This window comes from Ursus maritimus, unplaced genomic scaffold (genome assembly GCF_017311325.1).
Source record: "Ursus maritimus isolate PB19 unplaced genomic scaffold, ASM1731132v1 scaffold_14, whole genome shotgun sequence".
NCBI lineage: Eukaryota > Metazoa > Chordata > Mammalia > Carnivora > Ursidae > Ursus > Ursus maritimus.
The window spans coordinates 67623647-67636487 of NW_024423786.1; the positions used below are offsets into that span (position 1 = coordinate 67623647).

The 12841-nt window shown below is 42.8% G+C and overlaps 1 protein-coding gene and 1 pseudogene across 3 annotated transcripts in view; one reads left to right on the forward strand and one right to left on the reverse strand.

The window, feature by feature from the left end:
• Positions 1-12841, reverse strand: part of SPECC1 (sperm antigen with calponin homology and coiled-coil domains 1) — a 262628-nt gene that overhangs the window by 27877 nt on the left and 221910 nt on the right. The window lies entirely within an intron of this gene.
• On the forward strand, positions 7795-7895 carry LOC121102668 (annotated as a pseudogene).

Sequence of the window (12841 nt, forward strand, 5' to 3'; positions counted from 1 at the left end):
TATATATATATATATATATATATATATATATATATATGGTATATGGTATCAGATATACATTCATACATTTATCATACGGTATATATATATGGTAACATTCCAAGCACCTCCAAGACTGGTTAAGTTTCTACGAACGCTCAGAAGAAAATTTTGTAAGATACAGAATTTTGTCTTCGGTGCAGCAAAAGTCACTTGAGAAAAGTGGATACACGGAAAAGTATTTACACGAGAAGCTAAACTAACTTCAGTGACTCTCCAACAATATTCCCTTGAGTGGCTGAGACTGTAGACAAAGTTCTGCACGGGTGAACGCGGAGGTGGCACTCGTCAATAACAGAGGGGGACAAAAGCAAAGCAAAACCCAGCAATCTACAGCACTTGCTTCTAGAAGGTTCATGTCATTTGCCTTTTCTGGCCTGGAAACACCAGGGCTTGCTGAAAACAGCGAGGGCTGGAGAGGGAAGCTGTGGAGCGCGCATGCTGGAATGGGTCCCGTGCTCAATTCCACGGAGGCCACAGTTGGACTCCGTAGCTGTCTGACTTCATTCCCACCACTTCATCCTTTCTGAGGATCTCTAGGTTCCTCCATTAGATTTCTGTGAATGGGTTGACTCTGTGTGCACTAACCTCAAAAGTCTAAAAAAAGTTAAAAAGAAAAAACCCCAAAGCTTCTGGGAAGAAGTCAGGAGACTGATGAGAAAGTGTAGTCTATTGGGAGTCTGGGAAGACGGCAGAAGAGAAGAATCCTCAGTGCGCCTCCTCCAGGGACACACCAAGGCTGCAATGACACCCAGAGCACCTCCCTCTGAAAATGCCCCGAAAACCAACAGAACAGGTCTTCCACAGCTAAAGATGGAAGGAAAAGCCACATGGAGAAGGGTAGGAGGGTTAGAAATATGGTCGGGAACCAAACCCCCAGTGCAGTGACCTACAAGTGGGAGGGATGGCACAGGCATGGAGATCCTCTCCGAGGAGTGAGGGGATCAAGGACCACATCAGGTAGCCAGCCCCCCACCGCCCTGCTAAGATGCACCCCGATAACGTCTGGCTTTAAAAATCAGTGGGACTTAAATCTGGGAGAGCCCAAGGGCTATAGGATACTGAGACTCAATGAAGAACTCGAAGAGAAAATTAAAAAAATACCTGGAAACAAATGAAAATGGAAACAAAATGGTTCAAAATTTTCGGGATGTGGCAAAAGCAGTTCTAATAGGGAAGTTTATAGCAATACGGGTCTACTTCAAGAACCAAAAAAAAATTTAAATGAACAATCTAACGTTGTGTCGAATTAGAAACTAGAAAAAGGAGAACAAAGCCCAAAGTTGGTAGCAGGAAAGAAATAATAAAGATTAGAGAAGAAATAAATAAAATAGAGACATAGAAAAATAGAAAAGATCAATGAACTAAGAGCTAGTTCTTTGAAAAGATAAACAAAACTGATAAACCTTCAGCTGGATGCATCGAGGAAAACAGAAAGGAATAACATCAGAAATGAAAGAGAAATGACAACCGACCACACAAAAATACAAAGAATTACAAAAAAACACTATGAAAAATTATATGCCAACAAGCTGGACAGCACAGAAGAAACGGATAAATTCCTAGAAACATACAATCTTCCAAAACTCGGCCAGAAAGAAATAGAAAATCTGAACAGACTGATTGAGTAATGAAACTGAATCAGTAAAAACAAACAAACAAACAAACAAAATCTACCAACAAACAGAAGTCCAGGACAGGATAGCTTCACAGGTAAGTTCTATGAAACATTTACTTTTATAATTTATTTTTAAAGATTTATTTATTTATTTGAGAGAGAGAGAGCCCGCGTGCCCACAAATTGGGGGAGGGGCAGTGGGAGAGGGAGAGAGAGAATCTCAAGCAGACTTTATGCCGAGCACGGAGCTGATGTGGGGCTCGATCTCAGCACCATGCGATCCCTACTGGAGCCGAAACCAAGAGCCGGATGCTCACCTGACTTCACCACCCAGTCGCCCCTCTACGAAACACTTAAGTGAGAGTTAACACCTATCCTTCCTAAACTATTCCAAAAATCTGAAGGGGAAGGAATGCTTCCAAATTCATTGCATGAGGCCAGTATAACCATGCTACCAAAACCAGACAAAGACACTACAAAAAAGAAGACTGTAAGCCAATATTCCTGATAAATACTGATGTAAAAATCCTCAACAAAATATGAGCAAATGCAGAAAAAAGACAAATATCATATGATTTCACATGTATGTGGAATCTAAAAAGCAAAACAGGGGCGCCTGGGAGGCTGAGTCGCTTAAGCATCGGACTCTTGGTTTTGGCTCAGGTCGTGATCTCAGGGTCATGAGATCGAGCCCTGTGTCCGGCTCCACACTCAGCATGGAGACTGAGAGTCTCTCTCTCCCTCTCCCTCTCCCTCTCCCTTATTCTCTCTCTCTCTAAAATAAATGAAATCTTAAAAAAATAAAATAAAAAGCAAAACAAACAACAAAAAAATAGGAAGACACTCCTAAATACAGAGAATGAACTAACTAGTAGTTGCCGGAGGGGAGAGTGTGGGTGGACAAAATAGGTGAAGGGAATTAGGAGGTACAAACTTCCAATTATAAAATAAGTAAGTGCCAGAAAGTACAGCATAGGGAATCCAGTCAATAATATTTTAATAATGTGTGATGACAGACGGGAACGACACCTATTGTGGTGAGCACTGCGTAAGGTACGGAATTGCTGAAACACTGTGCTACACCTCAAACTAATTGTATGTCAACTATACTTCAAAAATAAAAGTTAAGAAGATATATTGCTCAACCATATTCAGCAATACCGTAAAAGGACCATTCACCAAAATCAAGTGGGATTTATTAGTAGAAGTTTCAATATCTGCAAATCAAACAACATGATGCACCACCTTAACAAAATGAGGGTAGAAATCAGATGATCATCCTGGGGCGCCTGGGTAGCACAGCGGTTAAGCGTCTGCCTTGGGCTCAGGGCGTGATCCCGGCGTTATGGGATCGAGCCCCACATTGGGCTCCTCCGCTATGAGCCTGCTTCTTCCTTTCCTACTCCCCCTGCTTGTGTTCCCTCTCTTGCTGGCTGTCTCTATCTCGGTCAAATAAATAAATAAAATCTTAAAAAAAAAAAAAAGAAATCAGATGATCATCTCAATAAACGCAGAAAAGTATTTGACAAAATGCAACATTCATCACAAAGAAACTCTCAACAAAGTGGGCTTAGAGGGAACGCATCTCAACATAACAAAGGCCGTACATGACAGACCCACTAACATTAGACCCAGCTAACATTATACTAAATGGTGAGAAGCTGAAAGCTTTTCCTCTAAGATCAGGAACAGGGCAAGGATGTCCACTCTCCCCATTTTTATTCAACAGAGTAATGGAAGTCCTAGCCACAGCAATCAGACAAGAGAAAGAAATAAAAGGCACCCAGATTGGAAAGGAAGAAGTAAAACTCACTGTTTGCAGATGACATGATACCATATACAGAAAACCTGACACCACCAAAAAAACTATTAGAACTGATAAATGAATTCTGTAAAGTCACAGGATACACAACTAATATACAGACATCTGCTGCATTTCTATACACTAATAATGAACTAGCAGAAAGAGAAATTAAGAAAACAGTCCCATTGATACTTGCACCGACAAGAATAAAATAACTAGGAATACATTTAACCAAGGAACTGAAAAGCCTACACCCTAAAAACTATGACATCGATGAAAGCAACTGACGAGAACACAAATAAACGGAAATGAAAACCACGCTCACAGAACGGAAGAACTGATATTATTAAAATGTTCCTACTCCCCAAAACAGCCTACAGATTCAATGCCGTCCCTGTCAAAACACCCACAGTGTTTCTCACAGAACTAGAATAAATAATCATAAAATTTGTACGGAACCACAAGAGACCCTGAACAGCCAAAGTCATCTTGAGAAGGAGGAACAAAGCTGGAGGCATCACAGTCCCAGGTTTCAAGATACACTACAGACTTGCAGTCATCAAAACAGTATGGGACAACCACAAAAACAGACATACAGATCAATGGAACAGAATAAAGAGCCCAGAAACAAACCCACGCTTATATGGTCAATTAGTTTACAACAAAGGAGGTGAGAATATACAATGAGGAAAAGACATTCTCTTCAATAAATGGTGCTGGGAAAACTGGACAGCTACATGCAAAAGAATGAAACTGGACCATTTGCTTACACTATACACAACAATAAACTCAAAATGGATTAAAGACCTAAACAGAAGACTTGAAGCCATAAAGGCAGTAAATTCTTCAACATCAGTCTTGGCAATATTTTTTTTTGGATCGGTCTCCTTTGGCAAGGCAACAAAAGCAAAAATAAACTACTGGGACTACATCAAGCTAAAAAGTTTTTGCACAGTGAAGGAAATCGTCAAGAAAAGGAAAGGGCACCCTGCTGAGTGGGAGAAGGTATTTGCAAATGATATACATGGTAAGGGGTTAACATCCAAAGTACATAAAGAACTCCTATAACTCAATAACAACAAAACAAAACAAAACCAAGCAATCTGATTAAAAAATGGGCAGGGGGGTGTCTTGGGGGCTCAGTCAGTGAAGCGTCTGCCTTTAGCTCAGGTCATGCTCCCAGGGTCCTGGGATCAAGCCCCATGTCAGGCTCCCTGCTCAATGGGGAGCCTGCTTCTCCCTCTCCCTCTGCCCCTCCCCCCCATTTGTGCCTTCTCTCTCGCTTGCTCCCTCTCTCAAATAAATACATAATTTAAAATTTTTTAAAAATGGTCAGAGGACATGAATAGGCATTTTTTCTTAAAAAGACGTGGAAACATACAAATGGATGGCAGACACAGGAAAAGATGCTCAACGTCACTCATCAGGGAAATGCATATCAAAACCACAATGAGATACCACCTCACACCAGTCAGAAGGGTTAGTATCCAAGAGACAAGAGATAATAAACATTGGCGAGGATGTGGAGGAAAGGGAACGCTCATGCGCTGTTGGTGGGAGCGTACACTGCTGCAGCCACTGTAAAAAACAGCAGGGAGGTCCCTCAAAAAATTAAGAATAGAAACACATGATCCAGTAATTCCACTTCTGGGTATTTTCCCAAAGAAAATAAAAACACCCATCTGAAAATATGTATGCACTCCCATGCTCACTGGAGCATTATTTACAATAACCAAGACATGGAGGCAGCGTACGTGTCCAGTGATAGCTGAATGGGTAAAGACGATGGATAGATGCATGCATGTGCGTGCGCACACACACACACGAATATTACTCAGCCATAACAAAGAAAGAAATCTTGCTGTTTGTGACATTAAGAACCTAGAGGGTATTACGCTAAGTGAAATAAGTCAAACAGGGAAAGACACGTACCTTATGATTTCACTTACATGTGGAACATAAAAAACAAAATGGATGAACAAACAAAACCAGAAACAGACTTATAAATATAGAGAATAAACTGGTGGCTGCCACCGGGGAAGGGGTGGGGAGATGGGCAAATATGTAAAGAGGATTAAAAGGTACAAACTCTGGGGCGCCTGGCTGGCTCAGTCGGTGAAGCATCTGCCTTCGGCTCAGGTCATGATCTCAGGGTCCTAGGATCGAGTCCTGCATCGGGCTCCGAGCTCAGTGGGGAGTCTGCTTCTCCCTTTCCCTCTGCTCCCCCCCACCACTCGTACTTGCTTGCTCACTTTCTCTCAAATTAATAAAATCCATTAAAAAAAGCTACAAACTTGCAGTTATAAAATAAATACACCACAGGGATGAAAAGTACAGCATGAGGAATGCAGTCAATAATACTGACGGTAACATACCTACATGGTGAGCATTGAGTAATACATATAAATAATATAAATGTTGAATCACTATGTCGTACGTCCGAAACTAATATAATAACTGTATGCCGACTACAATTCAGTTAAATATTAAAAAAGAAAAAAAAGAAAATGTAGTCTTTTCACTGCTGCAGGAACTAGATGTCTTGGATACACCATGACCTAAATATCCTCATTCCTGGGACTTCTCTGAGACTCTTTTTTGATACATCTTTATTGTCACAGCTGTAGACTCAGACCAGGTATTTTTTGGGGGGTAACAATGTATAGATCATAGAGGACAAAAGAAGTTCATCTCTCACTAAGGTTCAGCACGTGCAGAAGTGCCCTGGGACGACCAAGCTTATTTTGAACATTTGGTGAAAAACAATACAGAGCATACGTACATGTCAGTGGGTTCATGTGAAATCTCAATGAATGGAGCCTGCACTTCCTTCCCTGAACACGGGGTTGGGGTTCATTCTGTGCATTGGGTAGAGGTCTACACCCATCCGATTCTAGTTTCTCTGTTCCCATCTCAGGCTATCTGGTAAACCTCCAGTAGTCTGGCTCCCCCCCCCACCCATGGACAGCAGCGCCCAAGGTTGCGGACACAGGGTGACTCACACACAGACCACCTGGACCCCTTCTCTGCACAGCTCTTTCCTTTCTGATGCCCCACGCCCTAGAATGCTGCTGTCTCAGCTGCCACTGATGCTGCCTCCCTCAGCTCTGTGGGACTGCCGTGCTCGGCTCCCACCCCAGCTCTCTACACCATGACACGGAAACTGTTCCCAAGCAGAGGGCTGCTGGCCATGGGAGTCTCCTCATGAGTTTCCCTTCTCTCAGACATTAGTTGTCTAGAGATAAGGTCCAGATGGCTAAATTTAAATGCCAAAGTTAGACATTATTAGAATCAAGATAAATAGTTTTATACTCTTGAGGGAAAGAAAGCCACATAAGGCATAAAATACAAAAAGTATAAAAGGATGAAGAAAATGGATTACGTAAAATTAAATTTCTGTATAACAAAATTAAAAACAATATATATACATATATAGCAAACTACTAGGATCTGGAATATATTCTTATAATGAATAAGAGGAACAAGTCAGGGAAAAACTGGCAGAGGAATGAATTAGTAACGCACTGACAAGGAAATAGAGTCAGAAACATTTGAAAAGGTGTTCAGTCTCTCCAGAAATTAAAAATAGTGAACTATTTTCACTCATCAAGTTGGCAAAAGTTAAAAAGATTTTTAATTCACAGAGTTAATGAAGATGTGGGAAATGAGTATTCCTGTTTTTGGTTTTTTTTTTTTTAGAGAGGGAGAGAGAATCTTAAGCAGGTTCCATGCCCACTGTGGAGCCTGATGATTTCAGCGTGGAGCTGAAATCAAGAATCAGATGCTTAGGGGCGCCTGGGTGGCTCAGTTGTTACGCGTCTGCCTTCCGCTCAGGTCATGACCCCAGCGTTCTGGGACCGAGCCCCGCACTGGACTGCCTGCTCGGTGGGAAGCCTGCTTCTTCCTCTCGCACTTCCCCTGCTTGTGCTCCCTCTCTCGCTGCCTCTCTCTGTCAAATAAATAAATAAAATCTTAAAAAAAAAAAAAAAAGAATCAGATGCTTAACCGACTGAGCCACCCAGGCACCCTCCAAAACGGGTATTCTTATATTGGCTGATGGGAATATAAATTGGCACAGGCTTTTCGGAGGGCAACCAGAAACATATTTTTAAAAAAATAAAAATATGATTTGACCAAGTAATTTCACATTTGACCAAGCTCTCTCTGGGAGTATCTCTATTCTAGAGAAAATGCATCTGCCCAAAGACACACCCACAAAAATGCTACAGCATTATTACTCAGAACAGGGAACTGGAAATATCCGAGTTGTCTATCAAATAAGCTAAGCAAACTTGTTTTGGTTTTGGAAAATGTTTATGAAAGACAATCTATAGTTCTCACTTTGGCACACATACACTAAAATTGGAACGACAGAGATTAGCATGGTCCTCGCGCAAGGACAACACGCAAATTCGTGAAACGTTCCATATTGAAAAACAAACAAACAAAAGACCGTCTAAACTCCGTTTTCTAATCTGTAGGCATTCCTGGGAAGCTCATGGGAAGATTGTGGTGTTCTGGGTTTTTATGGGTCTGCTGTATGCCATTTGTTCTAGATCCGTGATGTTTCTCAGTAGTTATTAGGTAAAGGTCAATCTAGAGGACTGGTCCTATACTTGTCTCCATTATCACTGACTTTGAGGTAGTCTGGAAGGGACAGAGAATAACAAATGGATAGAGTCAAAACCCAAGAAAGATATCAACAGGCCAGAAACAAGAAACCAAATTAAGTGAGATGACATTTTAACTTCATTCCCCATCTTTATCGTGTTTTCCAATTTTTCGATAATGACCATGTATTACTTTTATAATTAGGAAAAATAATATATGTTATTAAAAATATTAATGACGTCACTTACAGACAAGATAAGTCAATGTCAATTCCAAGGTAATGAATGAGTAAGAGCCCTCATAATTGTATGTTTTTGGGCTGAACAGATCCTGAAAAAATAGGGTTTTTTGTTTTTGTTTTCCAAAAATGTTGAGGAAGAAGACTAAAGCCTTGGCTGTAGGTGAGGGAGGGAAGATGCAATTAAGAACTTGCTAGAAAGGCAGGCTAGAGACCTTGAGTTTTTTTCCGCTTATGCGACAGATTTAAGGCGGCTACAGATTCTCTGACATCTTCCAGCTGAGACATGGAGTCTAATTCTCCTCTTCTTGAATCTGGGCTGGCCTTAACAACTTGCTGGAATGTGGAGGAAGTGACATTTGGGATGTGCAGGGTGGGTCATAAGAATCCTTGAACTTCTACTGAGTGCTCTTGGAATGCTCTCTCTGGGGGTTCTGAGGCTCCTGAGGTATGTGGAAACTCAGGTCAGCCAAGTACAGAGGCCTTCCGGAGAGAGACTGACCAACCCCCAACTGTTCCAGCCTCTAGGCACTGGAGGCCCCAGACGTGGACGAACAGAGAGGGGTAGGGCCTAAACTGCAGACATGTGAACAAAATGAACACTGGTGCGCTGGAATCCGTTAAGTTCTGAGGCAGTTACATAGCTCTAGAGAACTCAGAGCATCTGACTTTATTTACTTTTTTTGTAACTGTTGCAAAGGGGAGAATGGAAACCAACCCTTTGCTCCTCAAGCAAATCCCCTTGGGGTTCCTTGGAACTCCTCTCCTCTTCGGAACTTCTTCATCTTTTTTTTTTTTTTTTTTTAAGATTTTATTTATTCATTCGACAGAGATAGAGACAGCCAGCGAGAGAGGGAACACAAGCAGGGGGAGTGGGAGAGGAAGAAGCAGGCTCATAGGGGAGGAGCCTGATGTGGGGCTCGATCCCATAACGCCGGGATCACGCCCTGAGCCGAAGGCAGACGCTTAACCGCTGTGCCACCCAGGAGCCCCTGGAACTTCTTCATCTTATTGCTTTAATCATTTACTTCTCTACTTAAGGTTTTAGATGGCTAACCATCTCCCAAATCAAGTCTGAAAACTTCTGCCTGCCTGGAAGATTTTAAAAATGGGGCCCTACTCAATCTGGTCAACTCAATGTCTTTAATACTCTTAAACATGGGCCTTGGGAACCAGGTCAGGTCTGTTTCCACCGTTTGTGTGATCCATTCTGGAATACCTAGGATGGGTGAAAATGGGTTACAAAGCAGGGACTTATCTACTACAGAATCACAGTGTACTTCCACTCAGGTCGGGCAAACGCACCTTCGTTATGACTTTCTGGAAACTTTCCTGGAGGTTCTGACTTGTTTATTCTTCTGCGTGAATTTTTAATTATTTCACTTTCAAGACTCAAGAAATCCTGAGGGATTTTAGTTGGAATAGAATTGTATTTAGAGGAATAATTTACTTTTTAAATGATTTCTTCCCATTCTTTATCTCCCCTGTTGAAGGAATCGAGGGTTTGAGACCTGGACAAGAGGAGATCAAAGAAGCAAGTCTAGGAAGGGCTGTGGTTTGGTTTACGTGGTGAGGGCCAAATGAGTAAGTTGCAAGGGACAACGCCCACAGGAATACGCTCTGCGGAGGAGAGATTTCTAATGACAAAAGGGCTGCTGTGTCCTCAGAGATGTGTAGGCGATCCAGTGCAACCTCTCTCTGGAGACAGAATTGAAAGGATGTTGACATCGAGAGTGGCTGGAGCCACATCTTTCTTGCTTCCTCCTTTTTCCCTTAAGCCAACACTTGAGAGTCCCCACCCGTGACGTTTCCTTCTTGAAGTTCTCTGGCCTTGGCATGGTGACACTTGGTCTAGTTTCATTGTGAGTGCCTTGCCGCCTGACACCTCCTGAGCCATCTAGCTGGGTCCACGCCCAGCCCGCCCAGCAGCTGACATGGTAAGAGGAAGATGAAATGCAGCGGTTCGGCATGGGAACATGGGTTCTTCTGTAACTTCTGTGAGCAGATCTTCTCTCTACCCCTCAACCTGGTTCCCACGTGATTCTCTGCCATGTTGTAGCTCCAGGCCCAGACCATATTCCAGATCTCTGGAGAAACACTTTTCTGGAACTTTCTTCCCCTTCTTTCTCCTCTTGCCTTTCTGTTGAGTACCTCATTGTCAGTAATTTCACTTGTCTTTTTGGCTTACTTTTTCTTAAAAACGTTGGCAGTTATTTGCAGCTCTGCTCTGGTTTCATTCATCCCGGAATTGCCCACTTTTTAGGCTCAGTAATCTGTTAGCACCTCTAAAGTCCATCCTTCTCCTGGCTGAGAGCTTATCTAAGTGCACCAGTCCCCAAGGAAATGTTAAAAAGACCTTCTTATGAACCATCTGCATTAATGGCTCAACTCTAGACAGGAAAAAGAGCCCAAACCATTGCTCTTAAGTCTATAATTATAGCCAGCAAATGTTCATGGAACCCTGCTCTGTGTAAGGCGCTGAGGGACAGACACACATAATGAAGTCTGGTCCCTGGTCCCGAATGGTTCACCACAGACAGTGCAGCAGGCAGGGCAAGGCAAGAGGTAAGTCAGGGACGTGAAGGAGGCCTGATGTGGTCTGGGCTGCAGGAAACAAACAAGTCATACACAGGATTCCCAGGGAGTTCTGGGAATACTGGACACAAAAGTTTATTTTCTTTTCTTAAGCTGGTTATCAGACTGAATGAGCCTTGGCAAACCAAAATATACATGACTCTAAAGAACAAATCCAAATTTTGGCCAGCCTGGATCTTCCTCTGTCACTAAAGCAGCTATGTGACCATGACTTTAGGCAAATGACTCAACTTTTCTGGCTTCTAGATTCCTTGTCTTTCAAATGAACCGGTCAGATTGTATCAGTGGTTTTGAAATGATCAGCTATGGGGACCTGCTCTTCCGACTAACGTTTTCTGCAGACGGCTCAGCTAAAGTAGCGTTGGAAAACTACAAGATTAAATAATCTCCTACCGGCTTCCTTTGCGTCTTTCCACGTCTGTCCCCTCCTGCACCATCCAATACAGTGGCCGCTAGCCACATGTGGCTAAGTGAGTTAGAACTGAATGAAGCTTAGAATTTAGTTTCTCAGTCACATTAGCCACCTTTCAACTGCTCAAGACCCACAAGTGGCTCATGGCTACTGTGCTGGACAGTGAAGATCTAGAACGTTCTCACCATCGCAGGAAGTTCTATTGGACAGCACTGTGCTGCACTTACACAAACATGCATGGATATTTCCCCTCTTTGTATGCAAATGGTCCCATGTTCTGCACACTTGTGCGCCCTGATTTTTCCCCACTTAGCTCTATAGCGTTAGGTCCTTTCGCTATACGTGGAGAAACGACGATAGTGGAGAGACCAAGAGATTGGCTTGTGAAGCCAGAAGCCCCGTCAGTTGCTAGTTGATGATTGTGAGCAATTCCTTAACTTCTTGTGTCTTCGTTTCTGTATCCTTTTCTTAAAAAGATTTTATTATTTGTTTGACAGAGAGAGTGAGAAAGCGAGCATGAGTGGGTGGGGGAAGGGCAGAGGGAGAGGAAGAAGCAGGCTCCCTGCTCCCTGAAGTGGGGCTTGATCGCAGGACCCTGGGATCATGACCCAAGCCAAAGGCAGACACTTAACCGACTGAGCCACCCAGATGCTTCTCTGTGAGATGCTTCTCACAATGCGTGGGTGACCCCCCCCTACATTCAGAAGACCGTCCCCAAAGTTTCGCAGAGCAACATGATTTTGTCCACACCCTCATGCTCTAGCACTCCAAATAGAGTATTTTTAGTAAGGAAAAGCTTTTTTTTTTTTTTTTTTAAGGGGAAACAGCACTTCCGTATTTTTGGATGCGCTTCCTAAGAGCAGAAGACGTAATAACGAAGCAATTTGTTCTAAGGAATCTTGTTCCATGACCAAGCTTAATTTATACGAGACAATCTTCAAATCTATCTTCACCTCTTGCTTCCAGAAAGACCAAATTCAGTCTCTAAAATCATCAGCTTCTGTGGCTAGACTACTTCTTTTTCCCAGATGAACATTTCATGAATAAGAGAATGGAAAAAAATACTCAGTGCACATTCACTTGGGACTGTTATTATCTAAATAGACTTACAGGCTGTCCTGGGGGATCGAGAGGGAACAGCAGCAAACATCAAGGCCTCATCTCTCTGAACGATGGCATGATAATGGCTTTTGGTTTTGGATGGTGCCGGCGACAATACCAGCTGCTGGCATATTTGATCCAGGGAGGCCCTCCGGCAGGACAAAGGATCGACAGGGAGGAGAAAGGACAAAGGCACTTTACATCGACCTCAGTCCACAGCAGGAGGAAACATTCTTACAACATTTTATTTTGAAAATCACGCTTTTACTTCCTGAAGCTGGCAGGACATCTAACGTTTCTATACATATAAAAAAATGTGCACGGTGGCAAGGTTTGAATGCAGATGCTTCCTTCAAATAAGCCCGTAAAACCAGAAGGCGCGGCTAACTCAAGTCAAGAGCCCTGCACGGGAAGCCTAATGCT